Source organism: Amblyraja radiata, chromosome 7 (genome assembly GCF_010909765.2).
Source record: "Amblyraja radiata isolate CabotCenter1 chromosome 7, sAmbRad1.1.pri, whole genome shotgun sequence".
NCBI classification, from domain to species: domain Eukaryota; kingdom Metazoa; phylum Chordata; class Chondrichthyes; order Rajiformes; family Rajidae; genus Amblyraja; species Amblyraja radiata.
The window spans coordinates 60,315,782-60,329,045 of NC_045962.1; positions in this window are offsets into that span (position 1 = coordinate 60,315,782).

A 13,264-nucleotide genomic window follows, 5' to 3' on the forward strand; every position below is an offset into this window, starting at 1 on the left:
GCATTTTTTGGTACCGGTACAATGATGGATTTTTTGAAGCAGGCAGGGACCACGGACTTGTCCAGGGAGAGGTTGAATAATGTAGTGAGCACTGGAGCTAGCTGCGTAGCACAGGACTTGAGTACTCGCCCCGAGATGCCATCGGGGCCTGCAGCTTTTCTCGTGTTCACCCGTGTCAGAGCCCTCCTCACGTCGTGCTCGGACAGCGAGAATGTGTGCACATTCTTCCCTTCAGCTTCGGTAGCCAGCCCGCTGGCGGTATTGTCGATAGTAGGCAGACCTGAGGTGGTGTTGCCCCTCCCGAAACGAGCGTAAAAGGAGTTCAGGTCATCATTAGAGGGACAGAATACTTATCTTTGAAATGCCAGTGTTCCAGTCTTCAGATATCCTGGTGTGGCATAATTAAAGTAATTTGTTTACGTACCAGGGCCAGTGATACTGTCATTGTATTGCCAACCCTTGGTTGTGAAAGGAGGCAAGATCATAGTTGGCTGGGGAATACACAAGTGTAAAAATACCAATCCTAAAATTCTTAATTTGGCTGGTGTAGCTAATTGCCGATTGTAAGAAACAACCTCTCTAAAATGTTAAACGCACTATAAAATGCCATTCATCCTGTCAGTGGAACAGCAGTCACAGACTCTCACAACCAATCCCATATTTGTGTGGATTTATTATTGTCTGTAAGCTCACCATCACGGTCGGTGCAACAAAGTGCATTGCATCGTAGTGGCTGCACCTCATACACAACTTCCAAAATTTAGTTCAATTGAAGTCAATGGAACCAGATCTTAAAAGTGGAATGGAATGTGCAGATTCATTCCTTACATCAGATTCATCCCTTTATTTATTTATTTTTTAATTTGTTTGTTTATTTATTTTATTAGAAGCAATTGTACAAGGATAAAGCATTCGGTATCTAGAATTATACAATTATTGTACAGCTTCATTTTTAACCTTATAACCTAAGTTGAAAAAATGGAAAAAAGGAAAGAAAAGGAAACCAATAAAAGAAGAAAGGAAAAAGTGAAAGGATAGAATAGAGAAGTACGAGAAAAAGTCCCCTAAGCTACTAAAGCAGTGCAGCAGAAAGAAAGAGGAATAAGAAAAGATGGAGATATACTTTGCCCCCTCTAATCGCGTCTATATTGAAAGGCGAACAATCTTCCCTCTCCATTTTTAACCAGTTTACTTGTTGACATCTATCATCCATCCAGTAGATTAATTTTTTTATATTAGTTTCCCAGTAATAGAAAAGAAAATATTAGATTCATTCCTAACACTGGAGTTAAATTTCAAAGCAAATGTCTGCTTGATGGAAGAAAGTCCTGCATAAGTGGTATCAAGTGACAATAAACCAGTAGAATGGTTTTCTACCAAACCTTGCTCCTCAATCCAAACAGGAATAATTCAGCATCCATACATTTCTTTATGCACATGTTAAACTCTCATCACCGAGGATATATTACCTAGCACTCTAGATGCATTTCAAGTAACTAGAATGCTCACTGAAGCAGTGTCAAAATAAGTAACTGTAATACCATATACAGAGAGATGCCATCCACAGTGTAGCTATGCTGGCAACCTGTTCTTAACACTTTTGCTGTGCTGGGAGTTTAAGTTTAGTTTATTATCATGTGTACCGAGGTAGAGTGAAAAGCTTTTGTTGCGTGCTAGCCAGTCAGCGGAAAGACAATACACGATTACCATCAGCCTTCCACAGTGATCTTTGCTGCAATGGAGGAATCTCCAGACTGGGGAGAGCAGAGCAAACAAATAAAACGAGGGAGAGACAATAATTTTCATTCTATGAATTTCATTATAGAAGATAATAGATTCCATTATAGAAGAAAGGCCCATTATAATAGCAGAGCACTTGCGGAAGAGTGAAAGAGAAATTATGTTTAACCAATCTATTGGAACTTTTTTGTGAATATTGCTTGCAGAATAAATGGAGAAGCTGTGAAGGCAGTGACTTTGGACTTGCAGAAAACATTCAGTAAAGTCCTATATAAGAGAACACGTGGAACAGCCACTGTCAGTCTTGAGCAATAAACTGCACTCACTGTAGCAGTCCTAATTTTAAGATCTATACACACTGTGTGTGCTTGCAGAAATCTGTGTTGTATGACTGCTTATCAGTACATTGTCCTGGTTGTATGTTGAGCCATGTCAAAGAAGAGTTTCTGTTACGACAGACAATAAAGTTTTCTTAATCTGAATCTGAATCCCCATATTTCAACAATGTGTCACTGCACTGCTCATCTCTGCCAGCTGATGCCCAGTACCCAGTGCCCAGCCACTTGCAGTCTGAGCAGATCTCACTTTTAAAGCGCATGCAAGTACGTACCTACGAGTGTTCAGGCTGGAGGACAAATAAAGGGCCTGCCCCACTTACGCGACCTTTACAGGCGACTGCCGGCACCCGTCATAGGTCGCCGAAATTTTCAAAATGTTGAAAATTCAGCGGTGATCAGAAAGACGCTACGACTCTTTGGAGACCTCTCACGACCACAGGAGACCTCCCACGACCATACAGCCTATGGTCGTGAGAGGCCTCCAAAGAGTCGTAGCGTCTTTCTGGCTGCCGCTGAATTTTCAACATGTTGAAAATTTTGGCGACCTATGACGTGTGCCGGCAGTCGCCTGTAAAGGTCGCGTAAGTGGGACAGGCCCTTAATGTTACAACAAACCAGCTTTCTGCTGGAAAGGCCTAAGCGGGAAACCAGTGTAATTCAAATTCACGTTTACTCTATCGGCATTATCTATCACCTATATCTTTCAAATAATTATTTTTCTTTTCTGACAGGTGGAGAGATGTTTTAATCCTTGGCATCTGGGAATAAATTCCCAGTGAGTACCTGTACATGTAAAAAAGGAAATTTCCCCATTAAACCATCAGCTCTGCACAAAAGAACATTTGAACTTCAAGTGAGAGAAGGCCAGGAAGTGCAGCAAGCCAAGTTATTGTGCAGTCCAGAAAATCCTACTGAATAGGCACACCTGTTAATTTGCAGTTCAGCATAGGTCCCATTACTTTAATTTCCCTCTTTAGAACCCTTTGTCCCCCATTTCTTGAATGCCTTACATTCACACATTTCTATCTCAGACTTTGAAGACCTCATCAAATAGCTGCCTTTGCTTGGTGTCCATTCTTTTTCTTTCACTTGTCTGGTCTTTAATAGGTATTTTGTAGCAGTGAACACCAGTAAAAACAAATGTTTTTTTGACTTAGAAATACTAGATTATATAAACAATGCTTTCTCTGTTTTTATGTCATGCACATACATAGGAATACATATTTCTCTACCCATATATAGGAATACTCAAAGAGCCTGTTTCTGCACTCTATCTCTAAGCCAAACCAAAACATTGGATCAGATGGATATGACCCAGAATTTTTTTTAAGTTAAACCTGATTGTCATGGTTCAGCATCAGCAGTTATGGTATTTTCTTCAAAAGATACAATTTTGGCTACTAACTATAGAAATTCCATAAATGTAGGAACAGCATCCAAGTATTGTCTAAATACAAGAACAGAAGATATAAATTATGAAAGCACAAATAAAGTGATAATGATGGGGGAGGAAATGTTTGACCGCATGTTATGAAAGACAGTGTGTGCTTGTCTCAAGAGCATGTTGCTGATAAAAGGATGAAGAACATAAATTTAGCAGCAAGAGGTCAGGCCTCACAAATGTATTGAATCTGTTGAGGATGCAACCACATTTTCTAATGGACAAGATTTACTTATAATTTCAGGAAACATGGCAAAAAGAACTACACATTTTGTTTCCCAAGATAAAAGTGTGTGGAACTGTCATCTTCCAACTTGAAAACAGAGTTTATCTTAACAGCAGAAAACAGGATTCACTTAAGAGTGCGCGCACTCTGACAATGATAGATGTAGTTCAAGAAGCTAGTTTAGAGCCCATTCTAGACTTCTTCTTCTGTCGTATGTCTTTTAGACCTGCAGCTCCGTTGAGGCGAGCCAGGCCAACGCGTTATTCTAGACTTGATAGGTGTAAAAATGTTTAAACATTAACCTTGTTGCGAGTAACAAAAGTATAATACACCTGAAAGGACTAATATTCCCTTTGCATGCTTTTCAATGAATTTTATTGCATGATACTCTGAATGGGCAACACCTCATTCAATAATTAGCACATTGCACTGGGCATCTGTCTTTCATGCACGTCCACCTAGACAAATGCAGAGTGTGTTTCAGTGCAAGCTGAAGGTGATAATCATAACCAGAAATAGAAACAAATGGGGAAAACAGGGCTACATATTATAAATACCAGGCTCAGTGTACTTAAAACTGCAGATTATTGCCATGCCTGAAATAGCCTGCAGGTCACAAGCAATTGGAGACATTGCTCATGGAATTGCTCCACATTCCTTGGAGCATGGTCTCCAAGGAAATGGAGCAATATTTCCTTGGAGCAAGGTTGGGCATATTTGCAGGTGTGACCTTTCAGTTTATGGGGGAAGTGAACTGTTGAGTCTCTAGCAGAAATATCTGGAAATAGTTGCCTCTCATAATTAAGAGTTATAAACAAGCAGCAACAACCATGGGACTGGTTTGTATCACTCAGATTGGGCATCAAAGACAACCAGAAGCCATTCATACTTTGCAATGCATTGAATGGATAGGAAATGTATCAAGGGATAAGGACCAAATGCGGGCAGTCGGGACTAGTACAGATGAGGCATTTTGCTCGGCATGGATGTTGGGCAAAGGGCCTGTTTCCATGCAGTATGTCTCTATGACTCGCATGAAACTCCAACTAGCTACACTGGCAGACCAGAATTACAAGTCGTGGTTGAGACTAGTGAGGGATGGTTTAGGTATGGTAAAGGCAGTAGTTTAATTGTTACTACGCAACTACTGAGATTAAGAGACAGTGCAACCTGAGATGAGACTGCAGTGCCCCTAGGCAGCTTTGCACATGAGAGCTGACTGTGTGACCAATATGGAGACAATTTCTGAGCAGTGCAAAAGCAGGCTTGAATTTACTCATAAGATAGACACAAAATGCTGGAGTAACTCAGTGGGCCAGGCAGCATCTCTGGAGAAAAAACAGCATTGCAGTTCCTTCCTACACATTGAATTTATTCATATCAGCCCAATCCACTGTAATCAAAGTCTGAAAATACAGTATGACAACAGTCACAGCAGTTGATGGTTGATGAAAGCTTCAGGATGGTCCAGTAAGAGGAAATGTCTTGTGACTTGAAAGGTACAGCAGCAAAGACCCATAGTGTCAGAATGGATGAGTGTCAAAGCAAAGGCACAAAGATGGAGAACTTTAAGATGTAACAATCTTTTGCAATTACTACAACCATGCTCATGGAACGAACCCAATACAAATTCCACACCTCTATACTTGTAGGAGTTACAAAATTTCTGTTGTGGCATATGGACAATTTTGTGTTTACACATGGCAACAAGATGGTGACGCAGAATATGAAATGAAATGTATTCAAAATTATGAATCATGTGGTGTTGAGGTAATTCTTATAGATGATCTAAGACCAGATATATATTATGAGTGCATGGGAAAGTAATGTATTGAAATTTCTGGTACTTGGAGTAGGTATTTCAGAGATGTAGAGAAAAGCTCAGTATGCAAGGAGATCCAGAAATTGGGTGAATTTATAAAAGTAATTATCCAGTTGAATTCATTGTAAAGTTGTGTTTCCTCTTTAATTGGAAAGCAGTTTTAGTACATATTATGCACGTTGTTTGCATCATATGGTATAACAACTGATACGTTGTTGTACCTGGACAATGGTGTTTAGTTGAGAGTTCAATAAAGGATGTTCTGTTTAACAGCTGTGACCTATTTATTTACTTATGCAAGCAACAACAGAAAGAAACCTACAGGCAAAAACACCACACACAAAGTCCCGTTACATTTGATATTTGAATTCCTTTTCCCACGTTTTATCAACATAAAGTAACTTTTTTTTCACCAGTCTCTGCCAAAAATTGCAAAAACCACAAAAGAACCCCTTTCCAGATAATTACAAGGAAACATGTATGAATTCATAATATTAACTGAGGTTTGTGATGTTTTCAATTATTCTAAACTGATGAATGCTTGCTGAACATTGTGACTATTTAAAACAAGGCATGGGAAAATTAAGGTCCAAATAAATGCAGGCTTCCAAGGGTTACAGCTGAAAAACGTAATCACTGTTGCCCAGATTCTCCAAATGTTTCTTTTCCTTTGGGCTTTTCTTAACATATCACTGTGGGAAAACATTTAAAACAAACCTCCCAATGATGCTGTCACACAGTTCTTTAGATAATCTTAACTTTACCTACATTTTCACCATTCTTCACAAAGCTACAAATATGTATGTCATCGAAAGGATTGAAGCCCCATTGAAATACTTTCAAATAATTAGCCATTCTACTTGTTAATGTCGTGATGAAATTTAACTTTCAGCAACAGATGGTATTCCACAGGAAAAAAAAAATGTAGGTTCTGTTGAAAAATAAATGTGCCATTCTTTATTTTAAATGTGGCATCACATGCACATTTTCTACCTGTACTTTGAAGTCACACTGTTTCTCTTTACTTGTTGTAAATCCATATGGGTTTCTATTATGTCTTCGAAGTTAACTGTTCAAGATTTGTGTCCTCGGTTTTATTAGCTTGCTCAAAGTAAACCCAACCCTATCGTTCAATGTCAGGTTCAATGACCAATGACCCAATGGGTTGCAACCATCAGCCAACCACAAATCCTCAGAATAATAAAGTCTGAGAAATACTGTGGGCTAATTTATCTGGACATCTGTCAGGTGACAGACACTCCAATAGCACACCAGTGTTTTCCCATGTTCCTCTGAGGCCTTCAGCTATATATCTCCTCTTTGTGTTTATTAAATGCTTATAAGCAGTTTTACATGGATGCTCTGAAAAAGAGCCTATTCTTTGGATTGTTGAAAATTGAACAAGAACACCTAAGAGAATATTGCATAAAACAGTCTTTGTTCCAGAAAATAAAATAAAAAGCGCTCCCTTTGAAAATATTATTGCAACTAAAGAATAAAAGCTATAAAACTAACAACGTTGTTCCAAAAAATCCCATTAAACAAAACATCAAATTATTTCCCATTTTTTCAAGTCTCAAAATATCCAGAAAAAATGTGTTCTTATAGTTTCATGGATATCCCTATCTTTCTACAAATTATTATCAATCTCAAAAATAACCCTTGCTGGGTTACCTAAATGTTTACAATTGTATTTAGAAAAAAATGTTTTCTAACAATTTCAATAATAAATACCCGACTGTGTACATCTTCCCGAGATTGATATGTCTTCAATAAATGAAAACGTTTGAACAGTGACACTTCATTATTCAATTTGGAAAAATAAATGAGAACTGTTTCAGACATGACTGTTTTACCAAGGTTACTGTCACCTTTCATTTCTTGTGCATTATGACAGTACATTATTCTTATCATATCAATCTGTCTAAAATGAATTGTAACTAACATATTCATTCCATGGCCACAGATTCCCAAGCTAGAAATGTCTGAATGTCATTCAAAGTAAAATTACTTGGAATAAAATTGGATCCAAGCAACAATGGTAGTTGAAAAAAGAATCTATAAATGATTTCCAAAAAGTTAAATGAAAAATGCAGTTAATTAACCAAAATACAATAAAAATATAATGTAAATAACATGCTTTAAATACATTGTTTATAATTTATAAATGCTCTCAGTTCTCTAAATTCTTTCATAAATTAAGTTAATTTGTCAACATTACTTACAAGTTACCAAGCAGGCATAAATTTGAAACAATTAACCAAAGAATTAAGGGAGAGAACACTTTTTCAAGAAAAGTGCAATTCAAAAGAAAAATTGTTTAATTGAAAAAAGTTTCAACAGCAGTGAATATGAGAAAAATTGTTAAATATTAACAGGGTAAAATTGTGGAATTGAACCAATTCGACAGCTTTGTCAGAATGAGCACAAGTATGAGTAGACTCGCCTCTTTATGTATTTAGAAGTCAAACACTAATACTCAAGTAATAAAAAATCAGAACACTTAAAACAAGAGAAAAATATTGCATCAACTTTTGTGAGGTAAAATAAATTTGGTTTAGCTCAATTTTGAATTTTTGCTTGTATTAATCCTCAGGTGTAAAGTAGGCATCATTTGTTTTCCCAATTCCAATCTCCTGAAGTAGACACGTTTTTCTAAACTCAGTCACAGAAAGAAATTGTCAGGGGGTCGTGGGAAAAGTTTCAAGCATGTCTGCGGGAAAAGGAATGTCCGGAAAGTGGGATGATTTTAGAAGTGTATAGGTGAAAGTTCAAAACATGCATGTTCATGTTAAGAGTGAAGGGCAGCTACAGTCAAGTGTATCCGTGGAGGAGTTTTGGGGACTGAGGAACATACAGAGTGCAAAAAGGGGTCAGGAGATAGACATGGCAGATAAGTTTAGTGAGAATCCAAAGAGATTTTATCTGTACATTAAGAAAAAACCTAGACAGAGAATAGGAGCCTCAGAAACAATAATCTATGTGTAGAACTGCAGGAATTCAGAAAGGTCTTCAATTAGTATTTCTCCTTTACTTTTACTGTGGAGAATGAAATGAAGAGTAGGGAACTTGGCATAGAGATATAGAATAGAGACTAGACTAAGTGGGACCCGTTGGGTCCCATGTTCACAAGGGAGGGCTGGTCCCCCAACGCAATATTCCACCTCTCCACCAATTCCAATATTATTGGCCAGTGGGGGGGCTTTCTGGAGCGCTAATATGGGTACTGTGGGCTGAAGGGACTAGTTAGTATGGACATTGTGGGCCAAATGGATTCTTGGGGTGGCAGCTCAATCACTCAAGCCTGATGTGTTGGCAGCTCACTAACGGCAGGTGGGCTAGCAGTTGACTCAGGGCTATTCCTTGAAATTCCATTTCAAGCAGGGTGCAAGGCAAACAAATTCAAATGCAGTTTCCTACCATTTCAAGCAGGGTGCAAGGCCACCAAATTCAAGTGCAGTTTCATACCACTTCAAGCAGGTTGCAAGCCAACCAAATTGAAGTGCAGTTTCATACCAATTCAAGCAGGGTGCAAGGCCACCACATTCAAATGCAGTTTCATACCATTTCAAGCATGGTGAAACCACCATAAAACCACTATAAAACTACACAAAACACCACACACAGTTCAGTAGACATTCAGTGTGTTCAGTTGATTCACAGCTCAGACAGAGTCGTGTCCTCTCTCTCCCCCATCTTGCAGAGACTGAGCCACACCCACACTTACGGGATTTATAATCCCGCCCCCTCCCTGGAAGGGGTGTGGCCTTCATGGTGTGATTGACAGGAGAGAGATTCTCAACCTTTTTTTAAACACTAATAACACTTTTATTTTGCATTGATGGGAAGAATCCTCTGCACCTGATGAGTGGCGAGGAACGGGGTAAGATGGCCAAAAATCACAGCCGTAAGTGGTAGCGTTTTATCTAAAATCAATATTCAGTGCAAACAGGAAGTTGCCAAGTTTCCACCAACAACAGCCTTTTTTTTTTTGCCGTGCAGCCTTTCAAAGCAGTTACCACCACCAACAACAGCCATTTATTTTTGCAGTGCAGCCTTTCAAAGCAGGTACCACCACCAACAACAGCCATTTTTTTTTTGCAATGCAGCCTTTAATAGCAGTTACCACCACCAACAACAACAGCCATTTTTTTTGCAGTGCAGTCATTTAAAAGCAGTTACCACCACCAACAACCGCATTTTTTTTGCAGTGCAGCCTTTCAAAGCAGTTACCACCACCAACAGCCATTTTTTTTTTGCAGTGCAACCTTTCAAAGCAGTTACCTCCACCAATAACAGCCATTTTTTTTGGCAGTGCAGCATTTCAAAGCAACCATATTTTCATTTTCAAACCACATTAAGGGCACTCACAGTTGAGTAGACATGTGTTCAGTGTTATTTAGAGCCTAGAGAGATGTGACCCTCTCGCTTCCTCCCTTGCAGAGACTGAGTGAGGCACACCACTTCCGGGTTTTATAGTCCCTCCCCCCTCCCACCAGCAGGGGCAGCAGAGAGAATGGCGAAATTTTTTTAAACAGTAATATCTCCCTGATTTTTAATCGATGGGATAAATCCTCTGGTCCAGTCCGGCGGAGGGGGGCTCTGAGTGAGGTATCCAAAAATGATGGCCGTAAGTGGCGGCGTTCTCTCGGAAATCACATCGCAGTGAGTCAAAAGCGGTCAAGATCTTACTTTTAGTAATATAGAAGATGTCTCGGTGATCATCCACATTACGCATAAGAAGGTGCTGAACATCCTAAGGGGTACGAAGGTAGACAAAACTCCCATGTCTGATCAGATATATCCAATGACACAGTGGGAAGCAGGAGAAGTGACTGAAAAATATGAATAATCGTGTGATGCAGGCGAGGTGTTGGCTGAATGGTTGGCTATGTTGTGCCTCGATTTAAGAAGGGCTATAAGGAAAAGCCTGGGAATTATAGACAAACGAGCTTACCATCTGTGGTAGGTTAATTACTGGAGAGGATTTTGAGGGATAAGGTTGATTAGGGATAGTCAGCATGGTTCTGTACGTGGGACAGGTACCCACCTATGCATTTACCTTGGCTTAGCTGCTCAATTTCTAAACAATTTTCTCCAGATCTGCATCATTCAGTTCCTCCTTGTCTTCTTTCAACTGAATCTCTTTTCTCAATTTTTACCCCCCATGCTTGCAAAATATCACAATTTTCACTTCATATGCAAGAAATGCGACAGATCAATAACCTATTAAGAACCATTCTATGGTACTTGCCTCCGAATATTCCTGTGGGATTCTTCCAACTGTTTCAGCAAATCTTGTATATATTTACTAGCATCCATGTGGTCCTGAGGAAAAATAATTCAACACTTTAACAACGCAAAGTTAGTTCTGTTTTTATTCAAAGCATTCCTGCTCAGATCTTCCTCTTTAAAGCAATGGACATTTGAAGATTCTATTTGTGTGTTATGAATTTGCAGACAAAGCCTTGTTGTACTTGCCATTCTGCAAGGTAATGCATCCCAATGAAGGAGCAGAATGCAAGCTGAATAAAATCTCTTTTCACACAAACAATGACAAATTGGTATCAAGGTCTGTGACTTTACAATTATATTGTTTTGGCAAGAATATAAATATGCAATATCCATATCAGCATTTGTTGAACATTAGGGAAAAGTAGAACAATCAAATTTATATACTTACATTAAAATTGGATACCTTTGAAATTAAGTATGGAATTACGCATTATATAACATCAAATCAAGCCCCTTTGTGATTTTAACAACACAAATCATCTTAAACAGTTAAACATTTTAAACAAATAGCAAATACATTTATATCATGATAGTAAATATTAGTTCATATCATGCAGCATCCATCATTCCCAGTCCTAATTGATTTTGATTTATTAAAAACACTTAACCAAATTATCTCACTATGCACTGATCACGATTAACAATATTATATCATTTGGTTTTTTTCTTTCAAAATCACCAATTACGAGTGCGTGTGATCATCTTAATTTTCCAAGATATATGGGGGAAAAGTACACTTAGAGAAAATGCGGTATTGCTGATTTTTAGATCAAGACAATGGGCAATATTGTTTTTCTTAAAGGGGTAATTGAAGTTAATTAATTGAAGTTGTGTCACTCTTTACTATAAAAGTAACCAAGTTAATAATGAAAAATCAGAATTCAGTAATCCCAAATAAAAATGGTGAGAATCTGAACTGAAAACATAAAATGCTGGAAACATAGAAACATAGAAAATAGGTGCAGGAGGAGGCCATTCGGCCCATCGAGCCAGCACCGCCATTCATTGTGATCATGGCTGATCGCCCCTATCAATAACCCGTGCCTGCCTTCTCCCCATATCCCTTGACTCCACTAGCCCCTAGAGCTCTATCTAACTCTCTCTTAAATCCATCTCACTGCCTCAATCACAAGGATGTCCTTTCTCAAATTAGGAGACCAAAACTGTACACAATACTCCAGATGTGGTCTCACCAGAGCCCTATACAACTGCAGAAGAACCTCTTTATTGCTATACTGAAATCCTCTTGTTATGAAGGCCAACAGTCCATTAGCTTTCTTCACTGCCTGCTGTACCTGTAAGCCAACTTTCAGTGACCGGTATACAAGGACGCCCAGGTCTCGCTGCCTGGGCTAAATGAAACATTTAGCTGGTCATGTAACTTCTATGGAATGAGAAACAGGTTAATATTTCAGCATGAAGGCTCTTTCCGACACCTTGATTTTTTTTTAATATTTCCAATTGCTATTAATGCCCAATGTCTGAAATAAAGATTAAAGACTTGGAAATAGCTGAAACTATGAATAGGAATGGCAAACTGAAAAAGTAGTTTGTGGGAATCACTTGACTCACTAAATTAGATTTTTATTTTGCCTTTACTTTCATTTTACTTTTATATTTGGTTTGGGTTTGTAATTTCTATTTAAAAAATCTGCAAAATACAAAACTATGTCTTAAACCTTTAACAGAAAGTCTAATTATTCTGTGTCTCATGGAATAAATACGGACATTAAATCATCACCATTATACACGTTCACTTTTCTGGGATGACAATATGATTTATGATGCATTAAGCCAAACTATAAAAGACTCTTGTTAATCATTCATACATTTAATGGTGCCAAACCATTGAAAACCTCAAAGAATTAATTGTTCCTCTCCTTTCACAAGGCAAAATGTTAATTCCCCATTCCCTCCCCCCTCTTCCCCTCTCGCCATCCCGCCACTTACCCATCAACCTTTCCCACCACCTCCCCATCTCTGCATTTCCTCCCACCAACCCTCCCTCTTACTGCCATGCCTCCCTCCCTCTCACACTCCCTTCCACACATCCTTCCCTCCCCCTCGCCTCTCTCCCCATCCCCTATCTCTCCCTTCTTTCTCTCTCTCCTCTCTCCCTTTCCCCCTCCCCTATCTCTCCTCTCTCCCTCTCCCCCTCCCCTATCTCTCCTCTCTCCCCTGCTATCTCTCCTTCTCCTCCTCCTCCCCTTCCCTTCTCCCCCATCTATTCCTCCCCGTTCTTTGCTCTTCCCCTCCTCTCTCTCTACCCCTCTCCTGCCTCCAACACAACCTCCCTTTTCCTCTCACACCCTCTCCTCTCCCCCCCCCCCCCCACTTCTATGCCCCTATCTCCATTTCCCCCTCTCTCCACCCCGTCCCCTTTCTCTTTTTCTTCCCCCTTT